A 17651-nucleotide genomic window follows, 5' to 3' on the forward strand; every position below is an offset into this window, starting at 1 on the left:
CGGAACGAGAATTCAAATATAACTATCTTTTGTAAATATACTTATATTGTTTTATGTATAAAAGCCCTTTAAAAATGATTAAATACATTACTTATACGATATATGTATAAACATTATAAATCATCAGTATTTATGTCAAATAACGTTACGTATGGTTATTGTTTTGAAAACTTAAGTTAGTAGTTTCAAAATATACTTATGACTTTTTGTTATTAATACAAAATGAGATATTAAAACATCCTTAGATCATGTTAAATATGTATGTATAATTATCATATATTGTATAGTTCGTGATATCATCGGTCAAACTAGACGGTCAAACGTTGTGTAAAACTCTTTTCAAAAACATAAATCTTAACAATTTGGATTGCTTATCATGTTGGTAAGGTTTAATTTATATAAATATTAATCTTATAAGTATAGAACGATCGAAAAAGTGCGGGTCATTACAATTGCAAATGGCTTTTCAAGAAGAAAACCGACATACATGGAAACTTGGATACATATAAAGCTAGACTTGTAGCAAAAGGTTCACTCAAACTCAAGGGGTTGATTATGATGAAACTTTCTCGCCAGTGGCAATGCTAAAGTCTATTAGGATATTATTTGCCATTGCTGCTCACTACGACTATGAAATATGGCAAATGGATGTCAAAACCGCTTTCCTAAATGGATATCTTATGGAAGATGTCTATATGGTCCAGCCTGAAGGTTTTGTTGACCAAAATATCCTAAAAGTGTATGCAAGTTAAAGAAGTCAATCTACGGATTGAAACAAGCATCTAGAATGTGGAATCATCGTTTTAATGAGGAAGCCGAGAAATTTGGCTTCATTAAAAATGGTGATGAAGCTTGTGTATATAAGAAAGCTAGTGGGAGCACTATCATGTTCCTTGTACTATATGTGGATGATATATTATTATTTGGGAATGATATTACCACAATGCAAGGAGTCAAAACTTGGCTAAAGAGTTGCTTCTCCATTAAGGATCTTGGAGATGCACAATACATATTGGGGATAGGGATCTATAGGAATAGATCCAAGAGATTGATAGGTTTAAGTCAAAGTACATACATTGATAAAATCTTGAAAAGGTTCAAGATGGAAAACTCTAAGAGAGGTTTGGTACCTATTCAAAAGGGAACCGTTCTCAGTTCATCTCAGTGTCCTACCACGAAAGATGAACAAGAGAGAATGAAGAAAGTCCCATACGCATCTGCTATTGGGTCTATCATGTATGCAATGATATGTACTAGACCGGATGTGTCATGCGCTCTAAGCTTGACAAGTAGATACCAGAATAACCCAGGAAATAGTCATTGGATTGCTGTTAAAAGCATATTGAAATACCTTAGGAGGACTAAGGATATGTTTCTAATATATGGGTCTGGTGAGGAGGAACTCGCTGTAAAAGGTTACGTGGACGCGAGCTTCCAAACTGATCGAGATGATTCTCGATCACAATCCGGTTATGTATTTACATTAAATGGAGGTGCGGTCTCTTGGAAGAGTTCGAAACAGGAGGTTGTTGCGTTATCCACTACAGAGTCGGAGTACATTGCCGCCTCATTGGCAGCACAGGAAGCTGCATGGATGAAGAAATTCATCGACGACTTAGGAGTGGTCCCTTCCATTCAGGACCCTCTTGAGATCTTTTGTGACAACGAGGGTGCGATTGCTCAAATCAAGGAACCTCGTGCCCATCAAAAGACTCGTCACATTGAGCGGAGATTCAACTACATAAGGGATGAAGTTGAAAAAGGAAAGATATGTATTCGCAAAGTTCATACAGATCATAATGTTGCGGATCCACTCACGAAGCTTTTACATGGGCCAAAACATGAGGGACATGTTTGTGCATTAGGGCTTCGATATTCTAGTGATTGGATATGATCTATTTTATGTATTGTACCGGAACGAAATTATTCAAACTCATTAATATAACTATGGTGTTAATTTATTTGAGTTATGTTCCTATTTTGCATATTTCATCCATGAATAAGCAATTATTCTAAATTTCCGTAGTCGATCACATTTGTGGGAACAAGTGTGAGGTTTAGACTATTATGAACTCAGATTGGTATACATTCATAGGTTGAATGTGGGGCAAGGTTGCAACCAAGGTTCATAGATATTTGTGGGAAACAAATATTGGAAGACCCGCTCTCAAGAATTACTGTATAGAGCCTTTGTGGTTGATCACATGTAATCTTGAGTAAAGGCGAATATCATTGTATCCTCTGACCTGAGATACATATTGGGTTCGGATATTCACCAAGTACTGTGTCTTGATTCTTTCCTTCACTATTCTGAAACATGGTAGTACATAAGGAAGAACTCAGGTATATTACAAGGTGTATATCTAGGACGTATGTAGTCAAGATGGAGTTTGTCCCTCTTATTCGTTGAGAGTCAGATGTCTAAGGCCTGAAAAGTTAAATCTATAAGAGAGTGATCACTCTGTATCTCTTGGATTTAACATGACATCTAGGACGAAAGGAAATAATGAAAGATTCACCTATTCATATTCGAGATGGGAACTCGAAAGGGATGATGTTATTGAATGGCACAAAGTCATAACATATTAGGGGTGATGGACGGTGTGTTAGGCTGTATCCATCACTTGCATTAATTTCTTATGTTTCTCGTGCAAGTGGGAGATTGAAGGTTTTTCGTATGCCCGAGAGACATATTAAATTAATGTGGCGAATATGTTGTGATCCAAGTCGGGTCATACCCAATAACAAGCTTACCGACACCTTATTAGTATTTGATTGTAACGATTGGTTCATTGATCAAATACGCGACACTTGAACTTTAAAGAAAATTGGTTTTCTTAAATTTTACTTGATGTGTACATATATATATATAAATTATGGAATAATTTATATAATATGGATTTAATTATTTATTGGTTAAATGATTAATTAATTTATGTTGCATTTTTATATAAATTGGTTTTATATAAAATGGAATGTGCATAAAATTTAAATTGCAAGTTTATAAAATGAGCAAGTTTTATAAAAATTGTCATGTTTTATAAAACCATTTTATAAAAATACTAGTGGCATTGGAGTCCATCCAAGCATGCATTTGACTAGCCACATGAGTGGTTACTTCATATATTCATGTGGCATAAGTACCAAGGTTTTTAGGGAATCACTAGTACATGCAAACACACCAAGTAAACTTCAAAAAAAACTGCACAAAACACTCCTTTGGAGCTGCTGTCTGCCGTGAGTTTTGTGAGGGAGAAAGGGTTCTCAAACTTTTTTTGCAAGCTAATTTCAAGTGATAATAAATCCTAACCAAAGTACAAGGTGTTGGTGATAAGCTTGGGGTATAACAACTTGAGGTTTCATAGTTTTGGAGCTCTATTCATCATCATCATCTTCATCATTCATTACCTAGCTTGGAATAGGTATAACCTCCTTACTATCTTGTAGTTTGTAAGCATATATCACAACTTGATCCTAATTGGGTTTTAACTTTAAAAGGTTAAAGGAATACAAGTTTTAAATGATAATACTTACATGCTTCCGCTTTCATTTGTTTCTTAAAATGTTCTAAGTATTATGAAACTTGTTAAAACCTAACACTTAACAGTAAAAAGTTTGATGATAAAGAATAGGGTGCTGGCAAAGCTTAGAAAAAGAGAAGGTTTGGAACTGGAAAACGGATTGAGCAAAGTATGAAAGAGGCTGTGGACAAATCACAAAGACTAAACTTGCCTTCAAAGAATCCAAATGATTCAGTATCTGCTGAATTCATTAATGAATACCTTGATCCTGACCTTAAACCCCTGCGGACAATATTCTTCATCATCCTCTGATATTAGAAATTCTAAGATATTATCGTATCTTTCATTATAAATATCCTCCAGATTTCTGAAGGTATTTTTATAATTATTCTTATCTGAAATCATTTACCTCTTCGCACTATCTGTATTACATCATAAAAGAAACTATTTTAGTTTCTAAATTCTGAAACATTCGAGTTTAAAATAGGAATATTTTTGAAATAGTGTTGGGAGCTGAAGCATGAGTTAGTATAATATAATGAAACTTGATCAACGTGATTATATTACAGTAATTCATGCTGAGTTTCTAAATGAAACATGATGATTCACATATCATAACGTCATCATGTGCCATGTTATACGACTCTTACATTCGGTCTAATCTATAAACATATCAAGAACATATTTTTCTTGATAGTCCTATCTTTCCCTTAAATTATGGTAATTTGACAAGTCAGATTGTGCTATTACTGTTTCTTTCCTAGAACATTAACTGTGTTCATTTCGAAATTCATATCTACAAATTCTGGACCATTATTCGTTTGACTTAAAGTCGGGAAGAGAAAACAAAAGTATGAAACTCCAAAATATAAGGAAGAATATAAAGCCCGATAACAATACATAAATTACAAACCGTGTATATCAATGTTTATCGCAACATAAAGACACGGGAGAATTAAAAACACTATAACCCCAAGGGCGAAGTAGAAGTAAACATATTCCTCTGGTTGAAGTTGGAAAAGGAGAATGATTGTTGCGATAGTAAGGATAAGGATAAGGATCAGAACTAGATTAAGCATTTTCACCATCTTTTGAATTTGGGAATTGAGTATAGGAATGGTAAAAGTAATGGAACGGAAGAAGTTAATTTATAGTGAAATATCTAATGGAGAAATCAAGGAAGATCTCCACATTTAATTAGAGAGGTCCTAATTTCCTTATTCGCCGGAGAATCAAATCTTTTAGATTTTGAAAATTTTCCTTAAATCCCTTGAATTTCGGAATTCAACAAAGACAACGTCAAAAGTTAAGACGAAACTTTATTTCTCATTTCATTTTTTTGTGATAGCTTCACTCGTACTCTTTAAGTAACCGAATCGTTTATCCATATTACTCAATGGTGATAAAACTCTATTTACCAACTCATATTCGTCATGAAAACATTCTTATTGTCAATCATGACCATCCCAATCAAATTTTGGGACGAAATTTCTTTAATGGATAGGAACTGTGACAACCCGGAAATTTCCGAACAAATTTAAACTTGATCTTTATATGTTTCTGACACGATAAGCAAAGTCTGTAACGTTAAATCTCAAGAATTTTAAACTGTGTTCATACATTCATTTAACCTCGACCAAATTTCGACAATTCACGAACCATTATATAAATGAATATGATTATAGATGTATATGTGTATATATTATAACCTGAAATATTAACAAAGTATTAAACGAATAATACTTTACATGAACGTATTTGTTTCAATATGTCTATCGATGGAATTATAAGATAATATCAAATGATTGAGTTATCAGATACATTGAATTATGATTACGAGTCTCTGTTGAGAGGTCCACATTGATTTAGGAAACCATTCTTTAACGGTATCTAGAATATTTAATAAAGTAATTTACATGTAAGAACAAATGTGTCAATTGACGAAGGTTAGACAGAAGTTAGTGGAAAACTGGATTTCATAATATTCGAATGTCATATTTTCAAACGTAAGAAAACGATTTCAAAAACTGAATTATTGCAATCTGTTATTTATAAAGGTAAATTGATTATATAGAATTAGCATAATTTAAGCTTTTTATTATAAAGCTATATATATAGTGTGACAACCCGGAAATTTTTGACCAAATTTAAACTTTATCTTTGAATGATTTAACGTTTCTGACACGATAAGCAAAGTCTGTTAAACTGAATCTCAAAAATTTTGACCTATTCAATTACCCTTCGATTGTTCTCAACAATTCGCGAACAATTATATGTAAATAGATACATATACTATAACTTGAAAACGTAATAAAGTGTTAAGTAAATGATACTGTGCATTAAACTTATAGGTTGGATTATCTGATTGATATATTCAACTACGGAGTTAAAAGATTATGACAAACGATTCAAGTAAAAGATATTTACTGAGTCTCTTAAGGATTATGATAATTACGGGTCTCTGTTGAGAGGTCCACGTTGATTTGAGAAATCATTCATTTTTAACGGTATTCGGAAAATGGTAAAGTGTTAGATAAAAGTTAATGGAGAACTAAACTGCATAATATTAAATTGGTTTTGTTTCAAACGTGCGAGAACGTGTTTCGATATAATAAGATTGGTTAATTAAGTGTATTTGTATAAATAACACATACGATAAATAAGTAATATTAACTGTTAGAATTAGTTATATGAATAATGTGCGATGTGCATTTTATAACATGTTTATTAATATTGAAATTATATATTTAATAATACAATAAAATATAATATTAACTTGGTCATAAAACGAATTTTTATTATATATATATTAACAAATAGCGAGATGATGATTTATAGAAGTAAATGACCAAAACACTCAAATGTATAAGTTGTACTTTGACTGGTATAGTTATGGATAATTTAAGTTTATATTTTGACAAAGGTACGAGTCACGAAACGAAAAGTACTAGTTTTCTCAGCGTACGAAAGGGCGTTCGAAAAACCAGAACCGGGACATAAGTCGAGTGACAACGTACGACTTATCGGAACAAAAATTACAAGTCAACTATGCACGTGAATTTAATATAATATATAATTAATTATATAATTTAAATATATTATATTTATATTATTAAAACATGTCGACAAACAAGAATACAAAAATTTGTGAGCTGGAATCTGAGGCCATGCGATCGCATGGCCACAAGCCTAGAAATCCATGCGATCGCATGGAGGCAAAAATCTGGCCTGATGCTATAAAATGGCATTTTGTTCGACACTTATCACACATATATTCTTATTATTACTCCGTATGAAATATATATATATATTATATTATTATTATTATTATTATTATTATTATTATTATTATTATTATTATTATTATTATTATTATTTATATTATTATTATTAAGATTAATATTATTATTAATCTTATTATTATTAGTAGTATTAGTACATAAAATACTACGACGAGGTCATGAGCGTGTCACTTTCAAAATGGGTTTCGAGCGGGATAGAGCTAAGGAAATTATGGGTTATAACTATGGAAGTTATGGGTAATGTTCATGGGTATTATCAAGTCAAACCTAGTGTTTATCATCTCTGTTACGTCTACGTACTTTTCTGAAATATTGAATCACAATATTGATACGTAAACAATTATATTTTATCTTTTATAAATTAATAGTGTATACATGTCTAGTGCTCGAGTATATATATTTATACATGTTTGTATGCTAAATTTCGTCATTAAACAGTTTATAATGAATCACGAATTAAATACATATATTACTGGTAAAAGGTATATGATATACATGTTTTTGGAAAGCTGGCGAAAAATCAGTAACTTTTCATTTAGACACCGAATAGTTTCGATGAACGGATTAAAAGATATGATCAACTGAATTATGATTGACGTTAATTGGAATTGCTTTTGAATCTGCAATTAATATTTAAACAACTTGTTTACGAGATTGATAAAATGGATTTTGGAATATTATCAACCGAGTAAATGAATCCTTATTTAAGGTACATCACGTTTTGTGAACTATTGTCAAAATTGACTTTTTGAAACGACTTTGGATAACTTTTGTATGTCGATATCGAGCATTAGGATTATGACACACTATGATCAGACCTAGCTTGATAGACATTTATTGACCAACATATGTTCTCTAGGTTGAGATCTACGATTATTTGGTAATTCGAGTTTCAGTCACGTTTTGGTGAACGACTTTATATGCTGCTAAGGTGAGTTTCATATGCTCCCTTTTTAATTGTTTTTGCAATCTATATTTTTGGACTGAGAATACATGCACTTTATTTTAAACGCAATGGATACAAGTACATACTAAATTCTACACTGAGTTTGAACCGAAAATCCCTTAGCTTTGGTAACTAGTAACTGTCGGTTATAAGAACTGGTGGGCACGAGTAGTTGTATATGGATCCATAGGGCTTGACATCCCCATCTGTTCCAGGTATAGAAACCCTAGCCTGAACTATAAAACAGACATATGTTATTTGAGTTTAGTACACGTTGGTTTGCGTGTATTGTACATGTTGGTTGCATGTATGTTAAAACAGGGGTACTTATTAGATATACGTTAAAGTTTAGTTACCAGGGTGCTCAATTTTGTAGAATATTTTGATAAACGTTTCTGGATGAAACAACTGAAATCTTGTGATCCACCTTTATATACAGATTATGCGAAACACTAAAACTATGAACTCACCAACCTTTGTGTTGACAATTGTTAGCATGTTTATTCTCAGGTTCCCTAGAAGTCTTCTGCTGTTTTCTTATATGTTAGACAAGCTATGTGCATGGAGTCTTACATGGCATATTTATCAAGGAAACGTTGCATTCACCAAATCATCACCATATATCTTATTTTGACTGCATTGTCAACGGAATTACTATTGTAAACTATTATTTACGGTGATTGTCTATATGTAGAAATCATTAGATGCCGAAAACCTTTGATTTAAATATTCATTTATGGTGTACCTTTTCAAAAGAATGCAATGTATACAAAACGTATCATATAGAGGTCAAATACCTCGCAATGAAATCGATGAATGACGTGTTCATCCATATAGATTTGGAGCGATCGTCACAGTTGGTATCAGAGCGTTGGTCCTAGTGAACCAAGTCTTGCATGAGTGTGTCTAACTGATAGTTGTTAGGATGCATTAGTAAGTCTGGACTTCGACCGTGTCTGCATGTCAAAAGTTTTGCTTATCATTTCTTGTCGGAAATTACCTGCTTATCATTCCTAGTCTAGACACATTTTACTGCATTGATTGCATGAATAGTGTATAGACAAAATTCATATCTTAGCGTATCTGTTACTGTAAACTTTTCTTGACATCTTCCGAAAATTTCTCCGTGATTTATGGAATTTGGTATTATATATACATATGTAAATTATGTATTGAAGAATACCAAACTAAATTCTATAATCTAATTCATATCAAAAATCATCTCCCTAATTATACAAGATGGATCCAGTATCTAGTTCAAATTCCTTAAACTCTGACAGCTATTCCGATATGGATATTCACCTGAATTTCGAAGACGGTGTAACCGGAATGGATCAACCAATTAGCCATCATCTATTCTGGATGAATTGGGGATGGGTTCGTAGCCTACTTAATTATTGGAGACAGGAAGAAGGCAATCCCTTCCATCCACCACATTGCCCTCTTGGCCAAGAACCTGAAGCACTTACCGGCGAACCTGTTCGTAATACCATTTTCTCTCTCATCTCCAGAATATCTCGTCATGATCATATACTCTCTCAAATTCTGGATCTTATTCATCCGCTCGTTCGAACCGCCAATCATCCCAGTGTAGTGGAAGAAGTCAACGAGCTTCGCGCTCGGGTAGTGGCTTTGGAGAATATGGTGCAAAGGTTACAAGAACCAGCAGAATCACCGGCATCAATAGTACCACCGACAACAACACTAACAGTACCATTACCACCACCAACAACATCCGCACCGCAAGCCTCAACATCACAATATGTACCTTGAACATCAACGTCATACGCATCGTAGTTATCAAAAAATACCAGCAACAATAACCGATGAAGTATTAACTCATTTCCCCTGAAGAAATTTTATGTATATTTAATATATATGAATTTTGAAATCAAAATAAATCTTTTCGTACTAAGCTATTACGTGTGAATCTTAACTGGTAGGTACTACTCGGTTAGTTCATATTACTAATATGCAATGATGTACATCCTTCCTTAACAACTTAACCATTGTTAACTACAATCTCTGTTTCAACTTAATGAATTCCATTTCATAATAAACCAAGTGTATTATTCAATTACATAATTGATTTTACATTTTCATTTTCGATGTACTCGAAACTTTCCAGAAAACATCATCTGTGCCTTGTAAGGTTCACAAAAATTCCACGAGCATCAACATCCTTCACCAAGGAATATCAATAAGAATAAATAATGAAGTGTTGATTTCATTAGTGAAAAACTCCGCAAAGATTATGTAATCTTTAATGTTTTAGAGATTAATCATTTCTAAGTCAAGCCGAAAATCAAATGAGCTTAATATGATATTAACTCATTAAATCCGTATTACATCTGAAGAAATATACATACATATATTTTCATAAAGACTGTAATGAAAATTCTTTTATACAAAATATTACTTGTGAAATCTTTAACGGGTAGGTAATTCCTGGGAAATATATAAGCTCACAATTAATATATTATACTGTACATTCTTCAACTTTGATTCAAAAATTATTAACAATGCTCACAACGATATACAATCGTTTTCATACAAATTCAATTACATATTCTGATATTGACGGATCAGAATCCAAGTCATAACTCTGAACCGGTGACATCATTCTTAGATCTCTACATCTTTCAAAGCTATACTTTGACTTTAAATCTGTGCAAGATCCATTAGCATTGTTTTTACTGAAAATAACCTTGCAATTCCTTTTCAAAAGTATCCAGTATTATCAACCATTCAACCAGTCAACGATGACCTTTCAGACTTGTAACTTTGGCATATATGTTTTTGTTATTGGGGAACCTTTCATGTTCCACCACATTAACAGTAAATGTACCAGCAAATTCATTAATCTGTGACTTAAAGTCTCTCTAAAAAATCATTATAATTGTTCATTGAAACCCTATCATGTACTCATCCACATCTTGTAACGGTAATTGTCATACCAACTACCGGAAATTAGCAATCAGTATTTCGAATTTCGCAGAAATTCTACGCCAACAGTTATATATATACATATAATGTCTATCTCCTAGACTTATTTACTTCGAAGGTGAAGTTTCTGAAAAATACCCAAACTGCAAAACTAGTTCTCCGAATTATGGAAAAATGCTGATGAAGCAGCAAAAACTGTAAACGACCTTAACAGTCAAAAGTTTGATGATAAAGAATAGTATGGTGGTAAAACTGAGAAAAAGAGAAGGTTTGGAACTGAAAACGGATTGAGCAAACCATGAAGGAGGCTGTGGACAAATCACAAAGACTAAACCTGCCTTCAAAGAATACAAATGATTCAGTATCTGCTGAAGTCATTAACGAATACCTTGCTCCTGACTCAAAATCCGTTACGAACAAATCTTCTTCATCATCCTTCGATATTAGAAATTCTAAGATATTATCATATCTTTCATTATAAATATCTTCGATATTTCTGAAGATATCTTCATAACTATTATCATCCGAAATTATTTATCTCTTCACGCTATCTGTGTTACATCATAAAAGAAACTATTTTTGTTTCTAATTTCTGAAAATTTTGAAAAATGGATGTTTTTGAAGTAGTGTTAGGAATTGAAGCATGAGTTAGTATAATATAATGACACTTGATCAACGTGATTATATTACAATAGGTCATGCTGAGTTTCTAATGGAACGTGATAAAGGTTCACAGATCATACCCTCATCATGAACCATGTTACATAACTCTTTCATTCTATTTAACCTCTAAACATATCAAGAAAATATTTTTCTTGATGATTCGGTCTTTTTCGAGGTATTCTGGTAATTTGACAAGTCAGATTGTGCCATTACCGTTTCTTTCTTAGAACATTAATTATGTTCATTCTGAAATTCATACCTACGAATTCTGGACCATTATTCGCTTGACTTAAAGTCGGGAAAAGAAAACGAAAGCATGAAGCTCCGAAATATAATGGAAAATATAAAGCCCGAAAACAACCCCGAAATTACAAACCATGTATATCAATGCATATAGCAATATAAAAACACGGGAGAATGAAAAACAATATAACCCCAAGGTAATAGTAGAAGAAAATAACCTCCTCTGGTGGCCGATGAAAAAGAAGAATGAATGATATGATAGCTAAGAAAATATCAAGAATCAGAACTGGATGAAGCATTTTCACAAATCTTTTGTAAGTATGAAATAAGAAAGAAGATTATAGGAGTGGTGAAAATAAATGAAACGGAAGAGGTCAATTTATAGCAAAATACTAGACATAGCAATCGAGGCAGATTACGCATTTAATCAAAGGTAATCCTAATTTCCTTAAATTCCGAAGAATCAAATCTTATTTAAATTATGAAGATTTTCTATTCCTTAAATTTCGGAAATCAATCGTTACTACATCAAGAGATAAGACGAATCTCTATTCTCCATTTCACTCTATTACGATAACTTCTTTCATACGCTTCGAGTAATCGGATTGTTTTATCCGTATTATTCAATGGTGATAAAATTCTATTTACCAACTCATATTCGTCATGAAAACATTTTTATTGTTAGCCATGACGACCTCACTCAAATTTCGGGACGAAATTTCTTTAACGAGTAGGTACTGTGACAACCCAGAAATTTTTGACCAAATTTAAACTTTATCTTTGAATGATTTAACGTTTCTGACACGATAAGCAAAGTCTGTTAAACTGAATCTAAAAAATTTTGACCTATTCAATTACCCTTTGATTGTTCTCAACGATTCGCGAACAATTATATGTAAATAGATACAAATACTATAACTTGAAAACGTAACAAAGTGTTAAGTAAATGATACTGTGCATTAAACTTATAGGTTGGATTATCTGATTGATATATTCAACTACGGAGTTAAAAGATTATGACAAACGATTCAAGTAAAAGATATTTACTGAGTCTCTTAAGGATTATGATATTATTACGAGTCTCTGTTGAGAGGTCCACGTTGATTTGAGAAATCATTCATTTTTAACGGTATTCGGAAAATGGTAAAGTGTTAGATAAAAGTTAATGGAGAACTAAACTGCATAATATTAAATTGGTTTTGTTTCAAACGTGCGAGAACGTGTTTCGATATAATAAGATTGGTTAATTAAGTGTATTTGTTTAAATAACACATACGATAAATAAGTAATATTAACTGTTAGAATTAGTTATATGAATAATGTGCGATGTGCATTTTATAACATGTTTATTAATATTGAAATTATATATTTAATAATACGATAAAATAAAATATTAACTTGGTCATAAAACGAATTGTTATTATATATATATTAACAAATAGCGAGACGATGATTTGTAGAAGTAAATGACCAAAACACTCAAATGTATAAGTTGTACTTTGAGTGGTATAGTTATGGATAATTTAAGTTTATATTTTGACAAAGGTACGAGTCACGAAACAAAAAGTACTAGTTTTCTCAGCGTACGAAAGGGCGTTCGAAAAACCGGAACCGGGACATAAGTCGAGTGACAACGTACGACTTATCGGAACAAAAATTACAAGTCAACTATGCACGTGAATTTAATATAATATATAATTAATTATATAATTTAAATATATTATATTTATATTATTAAAACATCTCGACAAACAAGAATACAAAAATTTGTGAGCTGGAATCTGAGGCCATGCGATCGCATGGCTTCAAGCCTAGAAATCCATGCGATCACATGGAGGCAAAAATCTGGCCTGATGCTATAAAATGGCATTTTGCTCGACACTTATCACACATATATTCTTATTATTACTCCGTATGAAATATATATATATATATATATTATATTATTATTATTATTATTATTATTATTATTATTATTATTTATATTATTATTAAGATTAATATTATTATTAATCTTATTATTATTAGTAGTATTAGTACATAAAATACTACGACGAGGTCATGAGCGTGTCACTTTCAAAATGGGTTTCGAGCGGGATAGAGCTAAGGAAATTATGGGTTATAACTATGGAAGTTATGGGTAATGTTCATGGGTATTATTTCGCAAGTCAAACCTAGTGTTTATCATCTCTGTTACGTCTACGTACTTTTCTGAAATATTGAATCACAATATTGATGCGTAAGCATTTATATTTTATCTTTTATAAATTAATAGTGTATACATGTCTAGTGCTCGAGTATATATATTTATACATGTTTGTATGCTAAATTTCGTCGTTAAATAGTTTATAATGAATCACGAATTAAATACATATATTACTGGTAAAAGGTATATGATATACATGTTTTTGGAAAGCTGGCGAAAAATCAGTAACTTTTCATTTAGACACCGAATAGTTTCGATGAACGGATTAAAAGATATGATCAACTGAATTATGATTGACATTAATTGGAATTGCTTTTGAATCTGTAATTAATATTTAAACAACTTGTTTACGAGATTGATAAAATGGATTTTGGAATATTACCAACCGAGTAAATGAATCCTTATATAAGGTACATCACGTTTTGTGAACTATTGTCAAAATTGACTTTTTAAAACGACTTTGGATAACTTTTGTATGTCGATATCGAGCATTAGGATTATGATACACTATGACCAGACCTAGCTTGATAGACATTTATTGAAAAATATATGTTCTCTAGGTTGAGATCTACGATTATTTGGTAATCCGAGTTTCAGTCACGTTTTGGTGAACGACTTTATATGCTGCTAAGGTGAGTTTCATATGCTCCCTTTTTAATTGTTTTTGCAATCTATATTTTTGGACTGAGAATACATGCACTTTATTTTAAACTCAATGGATACAAGTACATACTAAATTCTACACTGATTTTGAACCGAAAATCCCTTAGCTTTGGTAACTAGTAACTGCCGGTTATAAGAACTGGTGGGCACGAGTAGTTGTATATGGATCCATAGGGCTTGACATCCCCATCTGTTCCAGGTATAGAAACCCTAGCCTGAACTATAAAACAGACGTATGCTATTTGAGTTTAGTACACGTTGGTTTGCGTGTATTGTACATGTTGGTTGCATGTATGTTAAAACAGGGGTATTTATTAGATATACGTTAAAGTTTAGTTACCAGGGTGCTCAATTTTGTAGAATATTTTGATAAACGTTTCTGGATGAAACACCTGAAATCTTGTGATCCACCTTTATATACAGATTATGCAAAACACTAAAACTATGAACTCACCAACCTTTGTGTTGACACTTGTTAGCATGTTTATTCTCAGGTTCCCTAGAAGTCTTCCGCTGTTTGCTTATATGTTAGACAAGCTATGTGCATGGAGTCTTACATGGCATATTTATCAAGGAAACGTTGCATTCACCAAATCATCACCATGTATCTTATTTTGACTGCATTGTCAACGGAATTACTATTGTAAACTATTATTTACGGTGATTGTCTATATGTAGAAATCATTAGATGTCGAAAACCTTTGATTTAAATATTCATTTATGGTGTGCCTTTTCAAAAGAATGCAATGTTTACAAAACGTATCATATAGAGGTCAAATACCTCGCAATGAAATCGATGAATGACGTGTTCGTCCATATGGATTTGGAGTGATCGTCACATATAGTTCCTTAAACAAAAATGTTTTTCGATATAATAGACTTTTATTATTAAGAATGTATTATGACATAACAACTTCTACTATTATAAACTTGGTAATAAAATGATTTTGAATATAAAATAATTTGATTATTAAAATGTCTTTGTAAATATTTGTATATAAATGAAGTATATCAATTTTTAAACTTTAAAAATACAAATGCTACGAAATAATATTTCTTATTAATTAAACGATTTCAAAATATATAAGTTTTGAATATCATTAGCTTTGAAAAACTATATATATTAATTATTGTTAAATAAATATTCCAAATTTATATTTTGAAATGAAAATATAAATATACATATATTTTAACTTAGTCATAAAACGTTTCGATAATATGTATATACAACGAGACGAGGATTTATAAAAGCTAATAACCAAAACACTCAAATGCATAAGTTACACTTCGTGTAATATACCTTACTAATGATTTAGATCTATATTTTGATAAGAGTACGAGTCATTAAACATAAAGTACTAGTTTTCTAAGCGTACAAAAATGCGTTCGAGAAACCGAAACCGGATCATAAGTCGAGTGACAACGTACGAGTCATCGGAACTAATTTTACAAGTCAACTATGCATGTGAATATAATATAATATATAACTAATTATATAAATTAAAATATATTATATATATAATATTATATAAACCGTCGGCAGCCTTGAAATCATTGGGAATGAGCTGGACAGAAAAGCTCCGCGATCGCGGAGCATTTAGGCACAAAACCTCCGCAATCTCGGAGGTGTCAGTTTCAGGATTTGTGTATAAAGCTCGATCGTTTTGCTGCTCGATTCAATCCATCCATCTCTCTGATCTACTCCGTAATATTTATTAATATTAATATTAATATTATTATTATTATTATTATTATTATTATTATTATTATTATTATTATTATTATTATTAAGATTATTATTATTAATAATCTTATTATAATTATTAGTATTATTATTATTCACATAAAATACTACGACGAAGTTTTGAGCGAGATATTTCAAGACGGGTTTTTCGAGTAGGATAGGGCTAAGGAAATTATGGGTTATAGCTATGGAGGTGATGGGTAATGTTCGAGGGTATGCTCGTGAGGTCAAACTAGTGTTTATCATCTCCGTTGCGTCTACGTACCTTTCCTGCAATATTGAATCTCAATATTGATACGTGAGCACTCATAACTTAACTTTTATATATTATTAGTGTATCCCTGACTAGTGCTCGAGTATATAGGATTATGCATGCTCGTATTTTTGATATTGTCGTTAGATAGTTATGTTGAACCCTGAGTTAGTTACATATGTGGTTGAGATAAGGTATAAGATATGCATGTCGTTGGAAAGCTAGTGAAAAATTAAGAATTTTTCATTTAGATATCGAATGGTTTCGATGAACGGATTAGAAGTTATAGTCAATTGAAATTTTGTATTATTATTAAAAAATGATTATTATTATCGTCGTTATTATCGTCGTTATAGTTTTTATCTAATTATTATTATTATTATTATTATTATTATTATTATTATTATTATTATTATTATTATTATTATTATTATTATTATAATCATCATCATTATCAATAAAAGGTATTATCATTAAAAATTGTTATTTTTTTTACTATCGTTATTATCTTTAAAGTTATAATTAGTATTATTATTATTATTATTATCATTAAAATAGTTATTAGTATTATCATTAATATTATCATAATATTTATTATTATTAGTATTATTATAATTAAAAACTAATATTAGTAACACTTAATTATTATGATTACTATTATTATCATTAATATGAACGCGATATAAAAGACGATTTAAAAGATATTAAATGAATCGATTAAGAAATAATGAGTATGTGTATCATGATGAAATTTAAAATATCGTAAGCTATTGATTTAGATAAAATTACTGTTTTTCATTATTTTTATCACTATTATTAATAAAAGTATTATTAATATTAAACCTATAATTTTTACAAAAATTATTATTTTTAATAGAAATATCATTGTTAATATAAAAATTTCATTATTATTATTATTAATAAGAATTAGCAATTTATCATAATACCATTTTTCGTAAATATAAATATTATTATTATTAGTAGTAGAATAATAATAATTATTATTACAAAACAATACAACTTTTACTTACTATTATTATTATCGATATTATTTTATCAAATAAATATGTGATACAAAGATATTTTTTACGTGTAAAATACTTACATTAATAATACCTATCATATTATTTTTATGATATTAAATGAACTTTATAAATTTTATTA

Source organism: Rutidosis leptorrhynchoides, chromosome 10 (genome assembly GCF_046630445.1).
Source record: "Rutidosis leptorrhynchoides isolate AG116_Rl617_1_P2 chromosome 10, CSIRO_AGI_Rlap_v1, whole genome shotgun sequence".
NCBI lineage: Eukaryota > Viridiplantae > Streptophyta > Magnoliopsida > Asterales > Asteraceae > Rutidosis > Rutidosis leptorrhynchoides.